Source organism: Bicyclus anynana, chromosome 1 (genome assembly GCF_947172395.1).
Source record: "Bicyclus anynana chromosome 1, ilBicAnyn1.1, whole genome shotgun sequence".
In the NCBI taxonomy this organism is placed as follows: Eukaryota; Metazoa; Arthropoda; class Insecta; order Lepidoptera; family Nymphalidae; genus Bicyclus; species Bicyclus anynana.
In genome coordinates, this window is record NC_069083.1 from 1,957,213 (window position 1) to 1,970,601 (window position 13,389).

Here is a 13,389-nt window from a genome sequence, read left to right on the forward strand (position 1 = left end):
AAAGAGGTTTGATTCACGCAGTAAAAACACTGTAGACAATTGTTTTTCTTAGTTAGAAGGGAGGAAATTACAAGCGTGTGGCATACAGTTTTGTCTGTTTTTGAGGTTTTAACAAAAGTTAACAATTACATTTAATGAGCCATTTTCCTTTAAAGGTGTTGAAAAAATTTGCTAGGAACAGCACTGGGTGGAGGAACATCTTAATCTGATCTGAATTCAATGCATATTTTTAATTACGCTTAATACTACGTCCGTACCATATTCCTTCATGTATTTTTCGCATAAACGTTTCCAGGATTTGAAAATCTTTGATCCAAAACACTTTATACCGATAAAATATAGGTTTCTCGCATGAGGAAAGATAATTACTTTAAAACGAAATAACTATCAATAAAATGGAAGCAGCACGTCATTAAAAGTGTGAAAATAAGAAAAAATAAATGATTTTTATATAGGAAATGTTTAATATTTTATTACGTCTAATGCAGAACGCCCTTAGTTCTGCATTAGAGGTCATAAAATATTTCCCCTATAATGCTTGTATTTTATTTTACGAGATTGTTCGCAGTTATCAGTGGGCGCTGGTATAAAACTTTAATGCATCTCCCGACGCGTAAAAATGATTTAACTTATATTATCTACTCTCGTATAATAAAATTTCAATAATAAAATACAAAAAATATTATAACGACACGTGCATTTTGCAATGAAATTAAATTGCAATATAGCTTACTTGTCTAACAAAAAATGTTTTATACCAGAAGGAACGAAGTGAGTTTTATAATAGACACGAGTGTTTAGTATCAAGTTATGTACAGTTTCATATTGTATTTGATCTAATCTCATGCATTTAATCTTTCGTGGAACAATATCTGTCCGTGCGTAGCACGAAATATCCACTGCCACGGTTCCGTAGCAGGACGACGAAACTGTAACGATGTTTTGTGTAACTCGCAAAAGCGAGTTTCGAATTCACCTCTGTCTGTCTCTTCCTATCACGATACTATAGAAAGCGAAAGATAGAGGGGCATTCGAAACTTGCACTTGCAAGTTATACAAAATCTCGTTACAAAATAGCCCTTCAGTCCGAAAATAAACATCTAAAATAAAAAATCATAAATAAATTAAAAGAGCCCTTGTAGCCATTAGGCACCTCTTACACTAGGCTGCCGTGACAACGATTGGTCGTTGGCCGTGGTCATCAAAGCTACGGTTAGGCTGAGGTCAGATTTGCGGCCAAACCACGGGCTTTCGTGATGTTGCCAATGAGGCAATACCTTTAAATATATTGCATTTATTATATTAGTGCGCGAGGTGTGCGCGAGGTGACGACAAAGAAATAGTAAATTGAAGTAATTAATACTAACACAGATATATTCTGCATCTAAATGGTGGCAAAATTAAATGTTAAGAGGTTAATATACCACATATATGGAGCATTATAATAGCATACTACACGTATAAAGAGGGTGTATTTGTGATATAAAGAGGGTAGGTTGAGCCCGATGCCAGAGGCGGAATCGTGTAGCTTTGATAATAATGAGATGTCATTTAAGGCAAATTAATATTGTGCCTACATCTACTATTGAAAAAGAGAACTATAAAAAAAATTGTATTGTGTGTTTTGAAAGAAAGAAAATAAATTCATTCAAATCTAAAAGTTACAGACAGTCAGTCATCGTTATCGTTATCAACCCATATTCGGCTCACTGCTGAGCTCGAGTCTCCTCTCAGAATTAGAGGGGTTAGGCCAATAGTCCACCACGCTGGCCCAATGCGGATTGGCAGACTTCACACACGCAGAGAATTAAGAAAATTCTCTGGTATGCAGGTTTCCTCACGATGTTTTTCCTTCACCGATTGAGACACGTGATATTTAATTTCTTAAAATGCACACAACTTAAAAGTTGGAGGTGCATGCCCCGGACCAGATTCGAACCCACACCCTCCGGAATCGGAGGCAGAGGTCATATCCACTGGGCTGTCACGGCTCACTGACAGTAGACAGTCAGTACCCTATCCTTATGACAGCATGTCTGTCTGTAACCCTTAAAAAGAAAGGGTGTACAGCTCAGCATATGCCGTGGACTACATGCAATCATAATACACGGCGCTGATTTTCAGGTGAGACCCGTGTGACTTCACAGCTAATATATTTGTACAAATAAATTCAAATAATCTAAATTAAAATAGGGCAATAAACTAAATTTTGAGGGCATGAACAAGCTGCCATATTCACTAATTTGGTCTATAATAACAATCATCGCATTTTCGTATTGAGTAAAGCCCATTGTTAGAAAAATCACTATGTTAACTGGGAAATGTCATCTACCTACAGTATGATATCCATGAAGGGTTGTCAGTAGGCACCGGATGACATTTTTTAACTGTAATCTCAATTTTGATAACATAAATAGTGAATACATAATCGTTTAAAAATGACTAACAATAGCTAGTTGGTAAAATTCGTATATGTCAACTAAAATACATCAGTTAGTGAATTGGTCTGTCGATGATGATGTAGGTAGATGCACACAAGCCGACGCTTTATAGGACGTGTTCCTTTCTTCCTTGTAGGTCATGGTTTTCCACTTACTATCAGGTGTGGTACCTGTTTGGTTTGTCAAATTGTTACTACTCGTATATAAAAAAATATTTCTCATGGAATTCTTTTTAACCTTGACTTTAATAAACTTATAGACAAACTTGAGAGCTATTCACTGATATCTTCAAAAGAGCATTTGAAAAATCTCTTTTAAACATTGAATTCTCACTATCTCTGCATTCAAAAGCCTTTAATTAGAAAAAAAAACGGAAAAGTAGAATCAAGCGAAACGTCGAGTTCATAGCAAACATCAAACTAATAAGCGAGGCAACTGAAAATACAGAACATTTTCCAATTTCGCGTGTAAAAAGTTCGTTCCGTGTCGCAGTGGGTGTATAAATTGCATTATTACAACCGGGTTACGGCTGTGTCGAGAACACCAGCCTCCCAGCAAGTGCCTGAAGTTTACCTTCAATCGAGCTTGAAAAGGCACCTAAAGCCTTTTCAAGCTCGATTGAAGGTAAAATTTAGGTGTGTGTGGATTTTTACTGATACTTCTTTTAACTATGTTTACATTTAAACGCATCCTTTAAATAGCCTATAGCCTCAATAGCTCAACGGTGAGAGCGGTTGGACTCATCACCGAGGTGGTGGCTCGATCCCCGCCCCGTTGGTCTATTGTCGTACCCACTCCTAGCACAGTCTTTCCCGATTAGTTGGGTTGATTGGTTGTGGAATGGGAATATTGGTCATATTATATCGACGACGACAACGAGGACGACGATGATGATGGTGATGAATTGAGTAAATTACGAATTTTTAAAAATTTGTAATGAAAGTCCAATTTAAATTTTGAACAACTCCACGGCTTTTTTGTTCTACCAATTTCGTCAGCGCCGCCAAATCATGCTCCCAGCAAAAAAAGACAATAATAAAGGGACGCGGTCTAATCTAATTGTCCAATGACGTCCAATAGACCCACTGGACGATGGTCAAAGAAATTTCCCGGCGCAACTAACGAGGGTAGCTTTAATCTTTTTCACCAAATAAATTGACTGACTTCGTCCGATCCGAGCTCCCTTTCTAGTTATCGGTAACGTTATTTAGGTTCACTAGTTCACTGTGATGTTCCAAATCTCCTTCAAGGTACACTATTTGTAATTAAGTTCTTGCGTTACCTTGACAAAGTCTAAAAGGTAAGATTTTATTACAAGAACATAAGTAACTATAGATAATAGTTACAACCTATGGTCCACAGTTGATATTGCGTATTATCTTGCATCGGGTTGGTTTCGTGTTGTAGGGAATACTATTAATTTATATACAGTTTTTTAAATTGCATATAAACTAAGAGTATGCTAATAGTAAAGCAATTTTCTAAAAGTAACAGGATATCTGCGATCATTACTTTCGGACTACAGGGATTTAAAGGGGCAGATTTGCGGCACTGCCACGGATCCCTGAAAAACGCCCAATACGAAATGACACGAATGAATGACGTCGATGATTCGTTGATCGTTAAATTTGTATTATGGGCGTTCAAACAGAATTAAAAATATCTTTCTTATTTGTGAGTTTATATTTACAGTTCATGTAATGAAAAATGTCACGTTTAATGTAAAGAAGCTAAAAATTTATGAATTTTCATCTAATTACGATAAAAAAAAATTTAATAGATTTTGAAATTTTATAATGTAATTTATTTTGGAAACATCCAGTCAATCTTTGTTTTATACATAGTAATTAGTTAACATTGACCTTATTGACCCGAATGTCTTATATAAATCAATATATTCAAACCTAGTCATCACCCCCATTATGATGTAATTTGTCTCAGGTCTCAGGTCTAGTGCTAAGCATCGGCGGTGGATATTTTACTTTTTTCAAATATTTACCAAATCTTTTTTGAAATATGAGCAATACCGCCCCAGGAGTGGTACGACAACGGTTCAGCAGGTGGGGATCGAACCCGTGAATTTCGAGTGAGTCCGGCCCCTTTACCACTGAGCTATTGAGACTTTGATTTATTGCTCTACCGGCAAAGACTACTACTACCACTACTTGATATATTAATCAATATATGTATCCTAGTAATATTATAAACGCGAAAGTTTGTATGAATATTTGTTCGGATGTCTGTTTGGATGTTTGTTATTCTTTAACACCGCAACTACAGAACCGATTTAGCTGAAATTTAGAAAGAAAATAATTTTTACTCTGAATTCACATATAGGCTACTTTTCATCTCAGAAAAATCCATAGTTCCCGAAGGATTTGTTAAAAACTAAATTTCACGCGGACGAAATCGCGGGCGTATGCTAGTCTTTCTATATACCTGTAGCACATAGTAGATACAGAAATTAAATGAAAGCATACGCAAGCTTCCATCAAGTTCCACATGAATCAGTCGAAGTGTAATTTGTGTTGTAAAGTTTGCAAGTCACAAGTTCAAGGCATTCAGGCTTCAACTAACTACAGGCTGTAAATAATTCGCCTCCCCCGGCTCTAATATCAACGGTAACATTATACTGCTGCGAAAACCGTCCAAAGGACCCTTTCAGAGAATTATAACGTAGTTTAACGACCGAAAATAAACTTAACAAAATTGCTAATAACAAAATAATATAATTATCACTTATTACTTTGTCTTGTTTCAATTAGTTATTTTTGCCTCTTTGGCCCCATAATTAGCTTATACATGAATAGGAATACCTACAAACCTTTGTAGGTATTCCTGAGTCAGAATTTTTTTTTTTTTTTTTATTCTTTACAAGTTAGCCCTTGACTACAATCTCACCTGATGGTAAGTGATGATGCAGTCTAAGATGGAAGCGGGCTAACTTGTCAAGGAGGAGAATGAAAATCCACACCCCTTTCGGTTTCTACACGGCATCGTACCGGAACGCTAAATCGCTTGGCGGTACGTCTTTTGCCGGTAGGGTGGTAACTAGCCACGGCCGAAGCCTCCCACCAGCCAGACCTGGACAAATTAAGAAAATCTCAATCTGCCCAGCCGGGGATCGAACCCAGGACCTCCGTCTTGTAAATCCACCGCGCATACCACTGCGCCACGGAGGCCGTCAAAATGAAATATTGAGGTTGTTTTTTTTAAGATTTTCTCAGTAACAGCCTGGAGTTGGAAATATCATTGTAATTTTGAAAAAAAGAAAGAAATATCTTTATTTTTAGGTAGTGCCACATATTACAATATTAAATTCTAAATATATAGCTAATAGATAGAGCAATAGAAGAAGAACGCCCTGCAATATGTGGCATAACCTAGAAAAAGGCCTTCCTCTGTGCCTTGGAGAAAATATATATTTTCATATAGTTGGGACGATGACTTTATTAAATCATCCTTGTTTTAATGAAGTTAATATTGAGTTTTGAACATCGCATTAGTGTACTAGTTAGATAAGTATGAAATCGAGGTTTTTTGCTATGTAAATAGGTGTGCGGAAAATCTCAGCTGTCTGTCTGGACTCTGGTAGAGCCTCATGATTTACAGAACATTTTAGAAGTACCTACATAGTACATATAGGTTCTATGACAGAGAATTTAAGGGAAGTATATTTCTCCTGCTTGATTCTACTGCTAATCAGCATGCTGTGTTTTGGTCTAGTATGGTTGCTGGTAAAATTATAGGCACATGGACACTGGACAGGCAATAGGACGTATTCTTTGTATGCCCTTCGAAGTGTTGCTCTGCTATAGGCTCTTTCAAAGAGCTAAAATAAAATATTTACAATTAAATTTACACAAAAATATATAAGCTCCGCCGCGACAGCTGTCCGTTGCCGTGACCAGGATTCGAACCTGGGTTACTACGGCCACAACGTAGGGTCCTAACCACTAGACGATCACGGCTGTCGGAGCTGATGATTATAGTACCCAAAAATTTAAATGCATTCAAACAACGATATTACACGAATAAATTATAACTACCCGCCAAATGTTTATACTGTGGTAATACAGGTGACCGTTTAAATTTGGTCGTATTTTCAAAATCAAACAAAACGAATTGACTGAAAGTGGAGCAGATGTCGACACTTTTTTTTTCGTCGTAAATTCGTGACCGTATCAAATTGAAAACGAAAGTAATTTGAATACGAAGATAAATTTCGTTGTTGTACCCACCAGCTCCGACAGCCGTGATCGTCTAGTGGTTAGGACCCTACGTTGTGGCCGTAGTAACCCAGGTTCGAATCCTGGTCACGGCAGCGGACAGCTGTCGCGGCGGAGCTTTATTTTTATTTTTAGAATTCTGTTATATTTTTAGATGCAGAAGTTACGTTGTAGAAGTTTATTGGTAGATTTTGTCACTAAAAATGGCTTCTTTGAATCTAGTTTTTTTATAACAATGACTAGTTGAAACCCGCGAAACTGTCTAGGACAAATTTTAGTTTTTTTACAACATAATATTATGATAGTCCATGTATCCATAACATGAAAATAGATAAAGTTTCATCCCTTATCTATTTTGCATCCGTCGATCATAAAGTATATACAAAATACCTCTAAAATATGTTAAGCGAAAAGTTTGTGTGTCTGCAGAGGCAAATTAAATGCTGCTTGCGAAAAGTTCAAAATCAAATTTGTGCCTGCCTGTCTATCCGGGCTAATCTATGGAAAGTCTTAACAAATTAGAATTATTGGGACTTTTATTGGAGGATAGAGGAGGTTTTTGAGCAACCTATAGGCTACTTTTTATCCCAGAAACATCCGTGGCTCCCGAGGGATTTGTGAAAATTAAATTTCACGTGCAGGAAGTCAGGAGAAATTAGAAAATATTGTTAAACGTTTGAAAAGTTTGTCTCCACGAAAAGAACTAAGCTTTTATTATTGGGTCGAGATGAAAGAAATTAACTTAAACTTTTATAAATTGTGCCTGGGAGGTCCTTTGACCGGGCTTGGAAAATTTTGTCTTGTTATATTAAGAGTACAAGTCATAAGTCTATAAAGTTTATGTCCGCCTTAGTCACCTTGGTTGAAAGTGGATTTTCACTTTAATTTCATTTGATTTTATGTGATGAGACAGCTCTTGAAGCTTTTCTTTTTTTTAATTTTCTAAAAGCTCATTTGATATTCATAGATTCTTTTAATTAAAACTACATTTTCAGACTATATACCTACTTTTTGTATATTTATTTAACGTAACAGTTGGCAGTGCAAGATGTTAGATCTAAACTTATATCACTGAAAAAATTCACATTCACTTGACCTGCATGCAAAGAATACTTCTAGAAAACCCTCCTTTATCCACCCACTTATGCCTGTAGTTTTTCGTCAATCGTACCATTCACACTGCAGCTTGGAGCAGAAGCAACCATCGGGAAAACCCCATCACGAAGACTGTAGTGTAGCTACTATTTTGATGACTTACTGTAGCCAATGATTTTATACCACTATTTTAAAATACTAATACCATACATTTCGAAAGTGCTTGAAAACTAAGCCTAATTGAAATTAATGAATATTGACTATTGAATATTGATTATTAGATATGTTACGTGCCTACAAAATCACCACAAAAAGTGATCCGAAGTTAGCTACGTGGAGTAGCTAACTAACGCACACATGTACAATTTTGTGATTATTTACATTATACAAATGAATTTTGACTATTGATATACAATTATGTATACATTATAATTATATTATAGCTTTTATACTTCCTGAACACACAACTGGTCATATTAACAAGTCAATATTTAGATATTACATTCGTATAATAATAATAATAATAATAATAATAAGTATAATATTTTTAAGGCTCTTCATGAGCCCCATGTCAGTAAAAAAGCGTCCGTGCAGTGGCTGCGCTTCGGTGACCTCTTTGGGGAAACCGAAGGGTTTGTCTTTGCGATACAAGACCAGGTGGTAAAGACGCGGAACTACCGAAGGTACATTCTGAAGGATGGCACTCACGACATCTGTCGAGCCTGTCGCCATCCCGGCGAGTCACTCAGACATGTCCTTTCGGGTTGTTCAGCTCTTGCCAACACTGAGTATCTGCACAGACACAACCAAGCAGCCAAAATCCTTCACCAAGAGCTTGCTCTGACGTACGGTCTCCTGGAACAGAGGTTGCCTTATTACAAGTACACACCGGTGCCAGTGCTTGAACGCGACGGAGTCCGGCTCTATTGGGACCGGTCCATTATCACGGACAGGATTATTCTTGCGAATAAGCCTGACATCGTGGTGTTGGACCGGGCACAGTCGCGGGTGTTTTTAGTGGACATCACAATTCCATATGACGAGAACCTTGTGAGAGCTGAGACAGAGAAAAAACGTAAATATCTAGATCTGGCTCACGAGGTTACCGCCATGTGGCATGTGGAGTCCACTGAAATCATCCCCATCGTTATATCTGCCAACGGTTTGATCCCAGTCAGCCTCGCTCACCATCTGAGGCGGCTGGGGTTCCGTGGCAGTTCGCTCGCAGGCAAGATGCAAAAAGCGGTCTTGCTGGACTCGGCTAGGATAGTCCGCCGGTTTCTCCACCTGTCGTCCTGACCCCCGGCCGTTTGGTCTCCCTGCCGGGGTGAATCCTCCGCCCGGTGCATATACGTATTTATGTAATGTATATTTAAGTTTATTTATTTTGCGTATTTAAGTAAGTTTATTTATTTTCCCTTTGGCTTTTTATATATATTTATTTTGTACTGGGCGTGAGAGTTTAATTCATTTGAATAATAATAATAATTTATTTTATTTCAGAATTACAAATCCATATATTGTTAGTATATTAGTAGGTGACATTTTCATCTTACTTATTAAATTAAATTAGTACAGTTAGTAACATTGGAAATTTTTTTTTGATAATATTAGGTATTCGTTTACTCTAATAGGCGATTAAAAAATGAAGACAATTAGCCACATTTTTTCGCCTCAGATTCGACGCGTTAGTAACATATCTTGATTGTAGCTATATCAGCGTTTACAAATACTAACCCCATTAAATTAAATTATTTGTTAAACCCAAGTTTTCATTCTTTCACATCAAATCATATTAGTTATATATTATGTTATAGGAAGAAATATTTCACCAAAACAATATAGCAGTAGAGAAAAATGTGCGTTTCCTACCTCAAATTAATATCGTGTCTGCTTCAATTACTTTTGTTCGTCGTTGATAAATGACCACATCAATTTGTGTCAACCTGTAATGTGTGCGGCGACCCTTTAAAAAGGTTGCCAAAATATGAGAGTTAGAGGATTCTTCCTTTACATGGATCATTCAGAAATCTCGTAGTTTTAGCGAGGTTATTTAATGATCAAGTATCCATAATACACCAGTACCTATTATGGGTACTTCTATTAAATTAGCTTTATTTAGTAACACGTTATCCTAAATATTGTTTTGTGGATGGCGACGACTAATCGAGATGGTTTGACAAATTTTTCATTAAGTTTTATTGAGTTTTGCATGTTTTGACGTCATTATAATAAATTAGACAAACGATTGCTAAAAATTATCACATACAGGTACAGCAAGCTATTATGTATAATTTATGACTTGCGGTACGGACGGCTTCAGTGTGCTCGTGGCGTTCGAGCCGTCCACATCTTTTGTTGTGTAACTCTTTATGGGTTACTTGGGATAGGCGCGAGGGTGACTTGAGTGGAAAAGAGGAGTGTTAGATATCTGTCAAAGGCGCCTTTAACCCTACACACATCGTTCACAAGTGCGTGACTTCACTCAAGGCCATTCTCTGCCATTCCAGGGTCTTATTTTGGTTACAGTTTGATTTGTTAATTAAGTTGTTGTTGTTGATAAATGTTGTGAATCATAACCTTTGTTCGACATTAGTTTTATTTTTTTTGTAATCAAGTCTGACTCTGCTAAAATTCTCCAAAGTATATTTTAAAATTTACTATTAAAAGAGACTGTATGAAAATATTTAGATATCAAAATTATTTAGGAAAATTGTCACTTGAATCGATGGGACCATTTGTCAAAGAAGGACAATATTGTAATACAGTAATACATTATACATACTCTTAGTTTCTTCGGCGAAAATGCTTTTTATGCCAATTTGTCACTGTCTTTTGTTCGCTTATAGAATAAATGAACAGTTTCTTTTTTTCTTGTAGCCATCGCGTGTTTTGGGAATAACTTTGAGCGACAAATAACCAGGAGTGTTATAGTAACTCTATCTCAAACACAGTACCATACTTTACATTAAGGACCATTTTGAATTCGTTCCAAGCATGTTTGGTTTTTTTTCTTAAAGTAAAGTTTTACTCGAATATTTATATATCACGTATCTCAAACGGTGAAGTAAAAACATCGTGAGGAAACCTTCATATTTGAGAATTTTTCTCTACGTGTGTGAACTCTGCCAATCCGCATTGGGCCAGCGTGGTGAGCCTAACCCCTCTCATTCTGAGAGGAGACTCGTGCTTAGTAGTGAGCAGAACAAGGGTTCTGAGTGATGATGATTATAGTTGAACAACTCACTAAAGACTTAGCCTACCTCCGTACAATAGAGGGAATATTGAGCTTAGAGTTAGATCTACCACGCTCCAATGGCGGATATTATTAATAATATTTATAAATAATATCTATAGTAGGTACGATTATTAATTCCAGTCAGTAAAATGACAAAGAGCCGTGATAGCCCAGTGGATATTACCTCTGCTTCCGATTCCGGAGGTTGTGGGTTCGAAGCCGGTCCGGGGCATGCACCTCCAACTTTTCGGTTTTAATATCACGTGTATTGAGACACGTGAAGACACGACGGTGAAGAAAAACATCGTGAGGAAACCTGCATACCAGAGAATTATCTTAATTCTCTGCGTGTGTGAAGTCTGCCAATGGGCCAGCGTGGTGGACTATTGGCCTTACCCCTCTCATTCTGAGAGGAGATTGAGCTGAGCAGTGAGCCGAATAAGGGTTGATTACGACGAAAATGACAAGTGCAACTGTCACTGAAATGTCATTTTATTTTACTAGTAAATTATCATTTCAGTGACAGTTGCATTTATTATTTTACTGACTGGAATTAATCCTCCAACCATACTCCATGTTCAGATCAAATTCAAATGGTTACATTGCATGAATTGTCACAAGATACATTAAGTATGCGTTACTAATTTTGTGTGTGTAGTATGTGTTGTAAGACTTAATTTACACAAGTATTTAATAACAGTGTAAATAAAGTGAATCGTTCATAAAGGCCTGAAGTTGAGAAATGAAATGGTCACATTTTATAAATAAACGTCTCTTTTCAATATATCATTTAATATAATGAGTTATCATTAATCATTCATGCAGACCCACACATTTTAATTTCGTATTATGTGTAATATAATTTTCAAATAAAAACATTTCCATCCCAAAAAGCAAGTATAACGATATCATCACAATATATGGCGGCTGAACTCATTCGTGAAACGCCGACGAACGTGGCTGCCAGAATATGTAATTAAGGCCGCGTTCACACTATGCAAGTAACTAGCTTGCTAGGCAGATAAAACGATTTTGCATGTATTTAATAGTATATAATTTGTCAATAAATTTTATGTCAGACAAAGATTTTAGACTCATGTATTAGAATTTTTAAAAAAGATTTCCATTGTAAACGTAAAAAGTCACATTAGCATTAATAATGTTAGTTAGTTAAGGTCGAATAAGACATTAAAAAAGCAGCACTGCTTATTAGTGGCTAGTGCGAAGTAAATAAACAACACAGAAACCTTCCCCGGTGACGCCGCTGAGGTCCCATTATGGAGCCTACGGCATTTACACAATTAGTAAAAAAAGACAGAAACCTGCGGGGTAAAGTACTGCAATACGAATCCATGCAACAAAACAAAACGTGACTCACTATGTAGGAAGCCCGATGTGAGATTTCACTTGCGACCATTGAGAAGAGTATAGGCAATAGAACTCAGAATTGAAAAATCTGGAAGATTCACCTACGCGCGAATGGTATATTATATAAGTTTATTCTAACAAATAAAATTAATATTACTCTATTGTAGCTTATTTTCTTGTTCAATTAATATTACTAAGTTATTTTCTATGTTAGAATTGTGTTGTTATTTTTTTGATCTTTTGTAATAATGTATTGACATGTAAACTAATACCGTGCTGTGTAATTAGTGTACCTAGATTTCTCCGTATTAAGTAATATCTAAATGAATAAGGCCCGAGTATACGAGTACAGGTTACATTCAACAACACTTGCTCAGTGTAAACGCGGCTTCAGGCAAATTGTTATATTATTTCAACTGACCCGTAACTATGTCACTCTGTGTATATGGTAATTATTTAACTGGCTCATTACTCTGATTAACATGTCCAGATGATGGGGTTCAGGGTTCGAGCGACCAGTCAACAAAAAAGTTATTGGGGTTTTCGTAATAAATGATTTTTATTTTATTAAACTGCGGGGGTAACTATCTAGCCGCAGCCGAGACATGCCGAGACCAGCCATGCTAATTAAAAGTCAATATAAAAATACTAAATCTAAAGTAACCCGAGCTGGGAATTTCGAGCCTGAAGTTGAGATGCGGAGACAGTAGGTCTGTAGGACATAGTCGTACAGAAGTAAATAACAGAAGTAAATAAATGTAAATTATAAATACTGTATGACTTTTTCAAAAGAGCAACTGTTGAGTTTCTTGCCGGTATCTTCTCAGCAGAACCTGCCTTCCGAACCGGTGGTAGAATCTTTACAAATAGTCAACTGACGTGTCAAAAGTGCTTGTAAACTGAGCCTACTTGAAATAAATGATTTTTGATTTTTGATTTGATTTGAGTATTGTATAATTTTCTACGCTTCAGATTTCTATGACATAATAATGTAATTCCAAGTCTAGAAAAAAAACTA

At 36.5% G+C, this 13,389-nt stretch overlaps 2 non-coding genes across 2 annotated transcripts; one reads left to right on the plus strand and one right to left on the minus strand.

The window, feature by feature from the left end:
- Positions 1–6,340: 6,340 nt before the first annotated feature.
- Positions 6,341–6,412, minus strand: Trnah-gug (transfer RNA histidin (anticodon GUG)). Its single transcript has one exon. It is a non-coding gene; the product is annotated as a tRNA-His (tRNA).
- Positions 6,413–6,693: 281 nt separating this feature from the next.
- Trnah-gug (transfer RNA histidin (anticodon GUG)) lies at positions 6,694–6,765 on the plus strand. The gene has a single exon. It is a non-coding gene; the product is annotated as a tRNA-His (tRNA).
- Positions 6,766–13,389: the final 6,624 nt, after the last annotated feature.